The sequence below is a fragment of the Symphalangus syndactylus genome, chromosome 18, assembly GCF_028878055.3.
Source record: "Symphalangus syndactylus isolate Jambi chromosome 18, NHGRI_mSymSyn1-v2.1_pri, whole genome shotgun sequence".
Taxonomy (NCBI): domain Eukaryota; kingdom Metazoa; phylum Chordata; class Mammalia; order Primates; family Hylobatidae; genus Symphalangus; species Symphalangus syndactylus.
This window is the reverse complement of record NC_072440.2, coordinates 89,716,643-89,729,850: the sequence shown is the minus strand read 5'-3', so window position 1 is coordinate 89,729,850 and position 13,208 is coordinate 89,716,643. Positions and strand designations below refer to the sequence as shown.

The window sequence follows — 13,208 nt, the reverse complement described above, 5'->3', positions numbered from 1 at the left end:
CCAATCTAAGGATATATAAAATAAGTTATTATGCAATAAATATGTCATCCCCAATCAGCGTAGAAGGATAAGAACAATAAAAAGAGCTAGGGTAATAGAAATGGAATTTTAAAAAATATGAATCCTGCTATTAGTCTATTTCTCAGAACATACTCCAGACGCAATAAAGTGCTAAATTCTTTATATAAATATATAAAGACACCAGTAAATAAATGAGCAATGGACAAAAAACCAAATTCCTCAAAATAGAAATAGAACACTTTAACAAACACATGGAAAGAAAGATGTTCACCCCCATGAGGAATCAAATAAATAAAAAATACTATAATAATAATACACACTTTTTAATCTAACAAATCAGAAATTATTTAAATTTAATACACAGACAGCAATGCCAGTTGGCGGAATATGAAAGAGGCACATTTATATTAACATAAATGAGAGTAGAAATTACTTATAAACCCTACTAAGAAGTCATCTCTCAATATCTATTTTAAAAAGGCTTAAATGTATTAATTGCCTTCAACTTACTAATTCCATTTCTAAAAATTTCACTAGGCTGGGCGCAGTGGCTCACACCTATAATCCCAACCCTTTAGGAGGCCGAGGCAGGTGGATCACCTGAGGTCAGGAGTTCGAAACCAGCCTGGCTAATGTAGTAAAACCCCGTCTCTAGTAAAAATACAAAAATTAGCTGGGCATGGTGGTGCATGCTTGTACTCCCAGCTACTAAGGAGGCTGAGGCAGAAGAATCACTTGAACCTGGGAGGCAGAGGTTGCAGTGAGCCGAGATTACACCATTGCCCTCCAGCCTAGGTGACAAGAGCAAAATTCCATCTCAAAAAAAAAAAAAAAAATGAGTAGAATGATCTCCCCTTTTCTGTGTGGGAATGTCTTAGCAAACATTAGATCATCTCCCACAGCCAGTTCAAGCTTCATTCCCTTCCTGGAGCTTACTGTCCCAACGTGGAAAATACCTTCCTATACCTTGTTAAAGCTGGTCTGGCCTTTCAGGAGAGGTCTCTGATTATTTAAAAGAAAAGCCTGCATGTTTGTAGAAAGGAAGAGGAGTGGGAGATAGGATACAGTAAGGAACTCACATTTCCATCAGGAGTAATTGAGATGCTCTTTGAAATAGTGAAAGGCCCTCTGGTCTTAACAGCAATATAATCCTGAATTACAGAAGAGCAAGGTTAGAGCTAACATAGCAGAGAATAAAGGAGATGATAAGAAAGGTAAAGGTGTCTGAATGAGAAAGGCCAAGAAGATGAAATCAGGAATGAAAAAGATCTAGGTTGAAAATGTTGCTTTCAACTGGAGTGATGAGATAACATTTCAGGAAACAACTGTGAACCAACCTTGGAAAGGCAAGCAAGATTGTAATCAGAACATTAAGCTGGTGGGGAGGAAGTGAGTTCCAGGCCATGCGTTTCTAGTCACTAAATGAAAGGTCTGATTCCAAGCCTCACAAGTTGGAAGGGAAGAGAAAACTCACAGAAACTTCAGAAAAGATTTACATAGGCATGGAAATGACCTGAAGCAAAAACAAGAACAAAAAAAAGCAACCAATGGGCTTGCACACACATACACACACCAACATACACACGGCTTTTATTTCTATGTTGTTTGCTCATCCTTCTGAACCTCAGGTACATACAATTGAACTATTCATATTCGTTGGTCAATAATACACTGTAATTATTGGGAGAAAAGCTGTGTGTTGGGAGAAGCTGAGGCAGGGCTTGTATGTCTGACATAAAGTAAAAGGGTCTTAGAACATGTCCTGGGTCCAGGGTCTAAAATCCCTTGTGGCCTTTGAAACACCAAGCTCTGTGCCAAAAGGTGGAAGGCTACCCAGACGCACCATAATCTAAGCCCAGGGCATAAAATCCCTCGTGGCTTGGATAGAATCCAGGGCTCGTGGCTCTGGAATATATTTGCTGGCTCCTTGCTCCTTGCTCTCCCGGGATTGATTGTATCTTGAGTTAAAAGAACCTGCTCCCCATTATCTCAAGTAGCAGAGCATATGCTAAACCGTCACAGATGTAAATCATGTACTTAATGCAACACGCCCTTTCAATCCCCACATTCTCACCATTTGTTTCTTTGCTTGATCACCAATAAATAGTCTGGGCTTCCAGAGCTCTGAGCCTTCGCAGCCTCCATACACTAGCGATGGCCCCCTGGTCCCACTTTACTTCTCAAACTGTCTTTTTCTCAATCCTTTGACTCCACCAGACTTTGTTGCCCCTATGACCTGGTGCTGGGTCTGATCACCCCAACAATAATTATCAGTCCAAGTAAAGTCACTGCATCTACTGTGTTTTCATGTCCCCTCACCAAGCTCATTACACCATATGCCTCTCTCCAAGTATATGGATTATGTCTTCATGCCTGCCTTCCATATGTTTAGATATAGATATTTCCTTGGAAAATATAAATCTGATATTCCTTAACTTGAAAACTCATCTGAGAGAATTAGTATAAAATATTATGTCAGAGAAGGATAAATGAATATTACCTTGTTCTCTATAAAAAATTAAAACACTAAAATTATATGTAGTAATATGTGTGGTTTTCAAAATTAATATAAACGGCATTGTGCTGTAATTCTCGTGCTGTTTTTCAGCTTTTTTTTTCATTAATTTCTATGTGCTTGGGAGCTATCCACACTAGTTTATGTAAATATGATCCTTGGGATTAAAACATATTCTGGGCAATGCATAGTACACATTTTATATACCAATAATCATGTTTTCAGTCCTTTACTTCACAGTGTCTTGCTATGGATCTAAGATTTTCTGTGATGTCCTGCTGGGCCCCCAGGTGCACATATTCAATTTCAATAAGCCCTACTAGAATGGCTATACCAGTTCATACTCTTACCAGTAGTGCATGGAAGTTGCCACACCATCTTATGGCCTTAATGTTTTGAGGCTTTTGACTTTTACCATCTGGAAGTATGCAAAGGGGTGTTTCAATGTTTTAATTACTTTTCCGTGGTTACTAAAAGGTTGAGCGTTTTCTCATGTTTTTATTAGTCATTTGGATGTTCCTCTCTTTGAATTTCCTTTCATATTATTTGCTCAATTTTTCCACTGGAGATTTTACCTTTTTTGGTTTATTTAGTGTTGTCCTTTGCCTTTTCTAGATAATAATATCTTCCCAATTTTACACTTTGCAAATGCCACCACTCAGTTGTCATTCCTGTGTTAATTTTCCTCTGCTACCATTTGTTGATGAGGCTTCTTTAATTTTGATGTATATATAATGTGTGTGTTTTAGATCTTTTTCATTTTGTTCATACAAACCCATTCTTCTACTTTTTTATTAATATTAGCTTTTATGTTTCACATTTAGGAATTTAATTTTATTTGAATAAATTGTCACTAGATTAATTAACTAATAATTTCATCAACTTCAGAAAAAGAAACAGCCTTAAAGAGATTGCTATGCAAAGCCACAGAAGTTAAATGGCATTTGAAACAATAGAAAAGCATGACATTCTTCTGGAATCATTTTTGAAATGGATCCATGCATTTATTTTTACTTTCAAAAATGAGTCATTCGCAACGTGCGAGGTTGGTAGCTTAGCTCAGAGGAGTCTAAGGAAGAGAAAGCTCAAATTCATTAATAAAGTAATAAAAGTAAACTATTAAGTAAAACAATCACTTTTCCAAAGCAGATAAAAATCAAAGATGGATCAGAGGAGAACTGTGGTTCTTTTGTCAAAGACTGTAGCAAAGAAAGCAATATTCTAACAACAAAAGAAATTCTGCCATTATGGGTTGATGATTTTTTTAAATTTTTTATATTTTTTTTTAAAGAGTAAAGGTGGACAACACTATGAGGAGAATGTGATCCCCAAATTATGCTGCCATTTAGAGCGCATTATATCTGAGTCACCAGCAGAGCCGACCTTGAGTATGTTGGGGTAAATGGGCAACCGTGTTTCAAGAGAGGCAGCTGAGCACATTTCTGATGCTGGGACCCTGGGCAAGTCAGTTCTTTTTCGCCTTAGTTTTTATATCTGAGTAGAACTTTAAAATTCAGCCTCATACATAGCAAAGGACAACTCAAAGGCTGAGAAAGGAAAGTTTTACCCCAGAGCAGGTGCTCAAGTGCTCCTTCTATGACTGTGTGTGTGGTCCATGGCCTTCCTGAGGCAGAGGACCTCAGACGGAGCAGCCTCCTCCATGGTATCAGCGGGCCTGGAACAAGCTCCTCTTTACCTGATCAACTCACTGGTGGGTGGAATGAAGTTTTGATGTGAGTCCAGTTAATTTTACTTTTTAACCGCAAAGCCTGGCTTCCTTAGCTATGGCCTTGGTGTTGGAATGTGCTTTTTCTGTTATAGCTGATTGGCTGCTATTGTCAGTATGTCCCAATGAGACTGGTCAGAAGATGAACCTTGAAATATATGTTCTTCAAATAAACCTGAAAGTATATGTGTGTGATTTACTCAACTAATTTTTATTAGTTTCAATTAGTTTTAATTGTGGGAATATCTGAATCCCACCATCAAAGGTACTGTAATCTACTTGGGACAACAAGATGATTAGTTAAAAACATGGGAATTGAATGACAGGGCTGGAGAATAACAGGCTCCTTATTAAAACTAATTAAAATTTTAATTTCTTCCAATTGGTCAAAGAGCAAAATTGTATATGTCTCTGTGAGCTACTTCCATTATGTCAGATGCTAAGTTCATGCTAATGTACCTGACAAACACAGCCCTTGTCCACAGTAAGAATAGATATCTGATACAATGATATTAATTAAAAATAAGTTTTTATATAAGTGAACAAACTGCTGAGAAAGAGAAATACAAGATGTTCTTAGGCACATCATGTAGACCCTCAGCTAGTCATGGTTGGAAGTGGAAGGTGGCAGAAATCTGTTACTGGGCATTCAAACAGACAGCTGAGAGATGAGGCAGAGTTAGTTATGAGAAGAGGAGAAATAAGAGTATTTCTGGCATCAAAAACAGCAATTGTGAAGCCCCAGAGTTCAAAGAAAATGAAATACTGCCACGACACTTAACAGATGCTGGATTGCCTGTCCCAGTAGAAAAATCTGATTCTTCTACCATTTTTAGCCAAGATTACTCCATCATAGGCAGATTTGAATTGACTTTATTCATCCCTCAAGGGTTCAAGTTTTAACATCCAAAACTTTATGTTCAGATCAAATTCATTATTTTTAAACTCTAAAATAGCCTTTCTTATTATTCCTTTTTAAATTCATTTTATAATTTCCCTAACAGAGCCCAATTCTCCTATCTTAGCATAACTCCAGATCAACTACCTAGGATTATTTGATGGAGTTATCTGCATGAAGTAATTACTTTTTTTTTTCTTGCAACCATTTCATATTCCAAGATAAGTCTTTAGACTTTAAAGCACGTACTATCTGTTCAGTTTGCAAATTTTCTTGGAAGTTAAAAGAGAAGAGTCAGCAATTTACTTCACTGACTGAAAAAGAAACTTTAAAAACCATTCCACCTCTGCATCTTTTGGCACTTAGAAAATCTTGATTAATTCTTTAAGATGTCAAAAATGGTAGTTAACTGTATGTCTTTTGTTGAAGATTAGAAATCTTTGTTCAGGGCATTTGAATAATAGTTTTATGATAATGTTCAATTGTGATGAAGACAAGTCACATTGAATCATTTACTCATGAGCTGAAACCTGGGAAACTGTCCTGCAAGTCAAAATAATAAAAAAGTGACTTCTGAAATGATATTGGAGGTAAGGTACTTCATTTCAAATCCCTCTGATAACAAAAATGAAAGATTGGAATATAATAATTTAGGATATATTTTCTTTTCCTCAGTAATTCGTGTTTACTACATTGACATTTGAAATTGGACTTGCAGGTGTGTCTTCTTTCACAAAACAGATGTCTTCCTAAAAAAATATAGAAGTTACTGAAAAGGAACTCACATTTTATATGTGCTGGGGAAAATTCCAATTAAAAGAAATCTTATGAAGTCTCCTTGACAAATACAACAATATTTCTTCTATGCAAATGATTCATATTAATTGGCTTGGTTCATGAATTAATATGTTTATATATTGGGCTTTGTTTAATATGTGCTCAACAGTGTGGAACATAAATCTGATACAAACGTTTTACCTTTTGAAATGTTACTTAGACTTTAGGAAAAATATGTCTTTGCTGAAAAGGAAGAATTGAAAGGAGAGAAGGAAAAAAGAGAACGAAGGAGGAGGACAACGAAAAAAAGAGAGAAAAATGATTTGTAATATTCTGTTTGTATACTGAGCTTTAAGGCAGCCACAGGCTGAGAACACCTTGTCTGTAATCTCTTGGAATTTTTTTTTTATCTTTTTTAAAATTTTTCTTTCAGATGTTGGCATCTTCATGAAGGGGCATGTTTGTTATTAAAAGCCTGATAAACACTTTCAATGGCCATCCTCTGGCTCAAGCCATCTGCACTAAGCCAAGAGGTGGCATATACTGCGTGGGAAAAGAAACATTTATGAACTTCGAACTAAGTTGAAACTGCTTAAAGTTCAAGCCTTAGGATCAAGAAAAAAAAAAAAAAGCCAAAATGAAAACAAATGAGCTCCCTTCCATTCAAAGACTCCAAAATCTGCCTTTATGGCCACAGATTATACAGGTTACCCTGCCTTTTTTTGCCCCCCATTTTCTTGACAAAGACCAGTTTCTCACTGATAACATTGCACTGATCATCTGCAATCATCACGTTTAATAATGAACCTGTTATTCTCTAGCCCTATCAGTCAATTTCCACGTTTTTATGTAAACGTCTTGTTGTCCCAAGTAGATTACAGTGCCTTTGATGGTAAGATTCGGATATTCCCATAGTTTTCAGAGTCGGAATTATGCATCAAGAACATCATTGTGTTTTAAACAAGGCACTAGTTCATTTAATGCTCACAAACCCTGAAAATGGGTATTATTCTTCTTTTCATTTTCAGAGGAATCAACTAAAATGTTGAGGATTTAAAGAACTTGTTCATGCTTTTACCACTCAGAGGCAAAGCATATTTCAAAGGCATGTTTCAAAGCTCTTCATCTTTCCATGATGAAAACATGATGGAAAAATAAAAGAGTCAATAATTGAGTAAATGAATGTTTGAATAAAACAACTAACTACTCAATAATTATCAAAATAAAGAATTAAAAACCTCTGTGTAATTTAAGGGAATAAAAAATATTCGTTTAGCTGGAAAAAGTGACCTCTCCTCTCCTACTCATTCTTCAAGTCTTTCCAACCCAAATGGCCCATGGGGAGAATTTAAAAGCTTCTATGTTATGTGTAAACTTGTCTCTTATTTATGTCTTCCTTTCTTCAACCAACAGTTCTACCTGAAGCTGTCCAAATCCCACTCCCTTTGGTATGTATTTTCCTAATATAGCTCCCCTGTAAACCACACAATCTTGTGTCCATCCTCTATATTAGATGCCTGTACAGTGCTTTCCACTTAGAAGGGTCTCAATGAATATATGTCAAATAAACAAATAGGCAAACAGATAACATATTTTTCAGTCTTTCAATAGTGTCATATTTCTTAAGAGTAGCATGCATTCAAAGACATGGCAAGTCTCACAGATATGAAATCCTGTGTGTTGTGTGTTCATTTCCCTCTCCGCACCTAGCTCAGAACTAGGTAAATTTAAGACACCTAAGTGCTGGTCATTTTATATGCAACCTCAAAAGACGTTGGCAGATAGATTCCATATTCCGCGAGGTGAAGAAATGCCATCACAAGGTCACTAGCACAGCAGTTAGTTATCACAATCTCCTTTCTGACCCTTTTCCCCTCTTCCTTATATTTCTCAAAGGTAACCTCGTGCCTCTGAACCTCTTGCCATACCAAAGGTTGTTCTTGGGAAAAACCTACAGTAGTGCCATGAGTGGAGTCATTTGAGTCATAGATTCCAGCCTATGGTATGCATCGAAGCAAGGGTATCTCTTTTCTCTCCTAAAGTAGATGTTTTTTAGAATCTATTAGCAAATAAAAGAATATTCTGGGCAGTTGAATGCCCTTTACTGTAGTTGTAAAACAGAATAGCTAACTCTCATACACGAGGTTACCTATCTTAACTGGAATCTTAACTGGTGGGCTCCGATATCTACTGTTTCCCAAGCAAGAAATGGTCTCTGATCTGTAATCACATGCACCGTTTACACGGTGCATGTCATGGGTCACCAGCTGTATTCACCCACAATTCTTCTTGATTGAATTAACTGAAAGAAACAAAATGTCACCTACAGTTGGCCTAAATTAACCAAGAAAATGTGGCTATACCCTGGTGACAGTGTTTTCATTTGTTTTGTTTTGTTTTCCTCAATGAAGCCAAAACCTATTCTGAGCGTCTGACAGCAAGAGTGAACAAGCTTTCAAGACTCAACAGTAAAACCAAGACACAACGTCTGCAAATACTTATCTCTAATGGGCTTTGAAAGGCTTAATTAACTCCTGCAGGAGTAGTTCTTTATAATGTTCAGATTGCATGTTTTCTCAAAGGTCAAAGATTATGAAGATGGAAAGGAATGATTACTTACTATACATGCCTTAGTTGGATCAGAAGAACACTTTTAATACTTTAAATCTTAGTGATTGTTTTATTATTAAAATCCTGGAATTAACTGATTACCCTTAGAAGGTTCAATTCAAGGAATACATTGTAAGTGGTCATGTTTGTTTGTTTTGAATATAGCAGTGGATATATTTTCAGGGCAAGGAGGGGTGGTGAGGGATTTCTTTTCTGCTCTCTCACCTTGTTTCCATAGATCAGAAACAATTAACAATGCAAGTAACACCTGAGCAGAGATTTCAGCTCTGGTCTTTCTTACTGCAAAAGTGAATTCACAATGTTTGCCAAAGAATCTGTGCTGTTAGACTATTTTGAATATTTCCATTGACATCACTGAGCTTCCTGGTCAGGCTGAAGAACTATTCTAAAAAGGATTTAAAGTTGTTATTTATTAAGATCTTTTTCATGATTCATTCATTTTTATACAATAAAATAAATATTATTCAAGAAAATCAAATATCTACTCCTGCCAATCTCTGAGGGAAAAAACAAAGGTAGGGAAGATTCAATCTTTTTAAAAGTCCTCCAGTTTCTTACAAAACCAAGACCAGTATACAGAGTAGTGTGATATGTGATCAGAGAATACAAAGGGTCATATTGGGGCAAATTAGAAGCATGGGTCAATCAAGTATTGGTGAGAAAGGCACATGCTACCCAGAGTAACAGACATTTTGGCTGAAAACTAAAGGAAAGAAGAAGCTGACCTGGTAGAGAGGGTTGAAATCACTTTAATCAGAATGAAGTTATACAAAATCCTTGAAGTGAGAGAGAGCACGGGGCATTTGTGAACTCAGGAAAAGCCACTCTCAGTCTGCCTAGAGCCTGTGTCAGAAGGAAAAGCAAACAGGGGCCATTCACAAGGGACTTATCTGGAGGCTCTTTGGACTCATTTAAATATTTCAATTTTAAAAGTAACAATTTACAATAAAATTGCACTTTATAAACCTGATACTGGATTTTAGAAAAAGTAGATAGGAGGGAGAAAGCCCAGGATGTGCAGAAATCGGTTGGGTAAAGTTCTTGAGGAAATAACACCATGGCCTCATAAAGGATAAGGCAGAGGGAAAAGGAGAGGGAGTAGGTTTTAAAGATGTTTAGGATATAGAATTAATTGGGTATTTGGTAGACTAGACAGGAAGGCAAATGGAGAGACCAAAGATCAATCTAGGTTTCTGACTTATAGATTATTACAGGTGTTAGAGGCACCATTCACCAGGGATGGGCATATAGGAAGAGCATGTAACTGTCCAGGGACATTTGTTGTTGTTGTTATGAATGGAAAAAGACTGGCATATATATTCATTTCTCTTTAATTTTTTAAATATGGAGCTAAAATACAAATTTTGCCAAATTCACTTTTCTAGCCTATTGGTTCCTAGACCCCAAAGCCCTAACTCATCACAGAATCTTTTATAAGGTAGTTCTCTGATCAGTAGAGCTCCTCAATTAGATCTTTTGGTTTATTACTTATTTTGAAATACAATTAATGTGCAGTATATGAAATCTTTAATAGAGGTTACATGATTCGAACCAAGCTTTTCTTTTTAACAGGGTTAGAATATTTTCAATAATACCAAAATACTGTCTGTTTAAATAAGAAACTACATATCTATCTTAGTTTAAATTTGCAACAGCTCTTTGATGAAGATAGATAAAGTTGTGATATTTGTGGTTACAGTGCAGAGAGCACAACATCTAACAGGCTTGTGACATGGCCAGGGTGACCCACAAGCAGAGACATTGTCTCTGAATCTCAGTCTTTCCAGTCCTACTCTGGGGCTCATTACTCTTCCATATGATCTGCAAAGGGCATGCCAAGATGTTGAGTTCAGCAAAGATGCATCTCATTGACCATTAGAATCCAGCACTATCACTATCATCATTATTATTTTGCCTTGAAAAGTTTGCTGCTCTGACCAGTCTTCCGACAGGTGGAATTCTCCTTATAGTTTAAAGCAAAATACATAAAAAATGCATTTAAAATGCCATCAATGGTGTTTGTAAAAGTGTTTTCCCTCAAATGAACTTTAGAGCCTGGTTCACCAACAAACTGCCCACCACTGGGAATGCATTCTAATAAAAGCACACGCATTATGGTTGTAAGAATACTTGAAACAGCATTTGCATCTGCTACAAGACTTACAACGTAATGGATTTCTAACTAATTAGCATGATTTCCCAGACTGAATTATCCCACATGTAGGAGTAGCTGGATATAAAAATAAATTTGATTATAATATGCATAAATTGCTCATTTCTTACAGAATTATGGCTTTTTCTTAAGTGAATGCCCAACTTCCCCAAATTGTCAATGAAAATGTGTTTCCAAATGGCTGCTCTTTTTGGGTTTGTGCTGCTTTCCGGGAGTTTGGCTACTCGTGGCAGCTGCTTTGTTGGAACATGACATGCACAGCACATCAGGCAATGAGTGTGACCTACATTCAGGATGTTTATGCGTTCTGCAGAAATTGGGTAATTTCACTCACCGTTTTGTTCTTCTGCTGATGTGACGGGTCTTGAGCATCATTTTGGGCAATAAATCCCTGGATGCTTAAAAAAAAAAAAGCACAGTACTTACAGAAGAATAAGATTAAAAGGTAGAAATCCACTATAGTGTATTTCTCCCAGTTCTATGCCAAGTTTTGTTAGAATGGTATAAAATCAATGACAAACACACTCCTCTACTCCTTGGAGCTGCCATAATGACTCATGCACAGACAATTATAGAACAAAACAAGACAGAACAGAACCAAATGCCAAATGACGAACAACCAGTAGTATATTCTGTAATTCAGAAAAATTATTTGCTATAATTGCAAATGTATAGCACTTAATCTGGGAAAGAAACGAGGTAAGATTTGGATGGCTGGAATGTAAAAGAGACATTCCACATCTATAACCTAGTATGAAGGTAAGAAAAACATCTTTCTTTCATGTACAAATTCATCCATTCATTACAAGCTGTTTTACATGAGAATTATAATAATTCTGTTTGTGTGATGTGTCATTTTGTTTAATATCCCCTATGCAGTTTGTTAATAGATGTTATACACACAAAGTGTTTCTTTGTCAAATATGTTTGGGAAGCAATGGGTAAATAAAATTAAACATAAATATTTCAAAACTTCTCAGTATTCAGCGTTCTCCATTTTCTTTAAATGAGAAAAAACTTTGTTTTAAATTTCAAACTTAACAGATATATTGAAAAAATTTAAAAAACCATACACTGCTGGACATGGTGGCGTAATCCTGTAATCCCAATATTTTGAGAAGCCAAAGCAGGAGGATCACTTGAGTCTAGCAATTTGAGACCGGCCTAGGCAACAGTGAGACCTCACCTCTACAAAAAATAGAAAAATTATCCAGGCATGGTGGTGCATTCCTTTAGTCCCAGCTACGTGGGAAGCTGAGGTGGGAGGATCACTTGAGTCTGGAAGGTTGAGGCTGCAGTGAGCCATGATCATGCCACCCCACTCCAGCCTGTGCAATAGAGGGAGACCCTATTTCAAAAAAAAAATAAAAAACAAAAGAGCACAGCTTTCACTTAAGCAAAATAACCTATATATGAGAAGAGGGTAGAAAAAGTTTGTGCTGTTAAGGAAAATTTGATGTCCCCTCCCATTAATTCCAAATTACAATAATGTAACAACGTTTTTTTGTGTTTTTTTTTTTTTTTTTTTTTTTTTTTTAAGAGACGGAGTCTCACTCTGTCACCCAGGCTGGAGTGCAGTGGCATGATCTTGTCTCACTGAAACCTCCGCCTGCCTGGTTCAAGCAATTCTCCTGACTCAGCCTCCTGAGTAGCTGGGACTACAGGCACACGCTGCCACATCTGGCTAATTTATTTTGTATTTTAGTAGAGACAGGGTTTCACCGTATTCCCCAGGCTGGTCTTGAACTCCTGAGCTCAAGCAATCCACCAGCCTCAGCCTCCCAAAATGCTAGGATTACAGGCATGAGCCACCGTGCCTGGCATCACCACAACTTTCTAGATTACCTATTGCTATTCCTATTCACGGATGAGAAAACTAAGGCTCAGAGATATTAAGAATTTTGCAAAGGGTTGCACAGTTTGGCAATTTGGTAAATCATGTTTTCTATCATTCTTTCATTGTTTTGTGTATAAATCACAGGAACGAATATTCTAAGAGTAAGGATGAACATGGACAAGAAGTTTAATACAAGTGGTAGTTGAACACCTGCCGATAGACAAGTTCAATTAATGTTCATAGATAAAGAAGGTAAGGCATTGCATTTGTCCCAACAGGAGACATGTGCAAGGACTGAGGAAGGTTGCTTCTCATTCACCCTTTCTCAGGGAGTTATGTATGGATATGATTCAGAAAATGAAGAATTGCTCAAAAAAGAGAAAAACTCTGGATCCAAGAATAAGTAGACCCAGCAAGGTCAAACAATGAAAAGAGTTCTTGTATTTACTTGTATATTACTACTCCGATTCTAAATCTAACTTTGGAATTCTAGCCCCAGATTTGAAGTTGGTCGAGAATAGATTCTGCTCTTATCTCTTCACCTGCTCCAATCTCTTCTTCCCCAAACTATAAATATTTAGTATGGTGTTGGTAGTTATAGAATGAAGTCACCGTTTCTTACCCATCTCA

At 36.7% G+C, this 13,208-nt stretch overlaps 1 long non-coding RNA gene across 1 annotated transcript in view; it reads right to left on the bottom strand.

Annotated features, from left to right (window-relative positions):
* Positions 1 to 13,208, bottom strand: part of LOC134733632 (uncharacterized) — a 159,429-nt gene that overhangs the window by 12,913 nt on the left and 133,308 nt on the right. The window contains exon 3 of the long non-coding RNA XR_010117290.1: positions 11,076 to 11,139. This is a non-coding gene — a long non-coding RNA (uncharacterized lncRNA). The remainder of the gene's footprint in view (positions 1 to 11,075; positions 11,140 to 13,208) is intronic.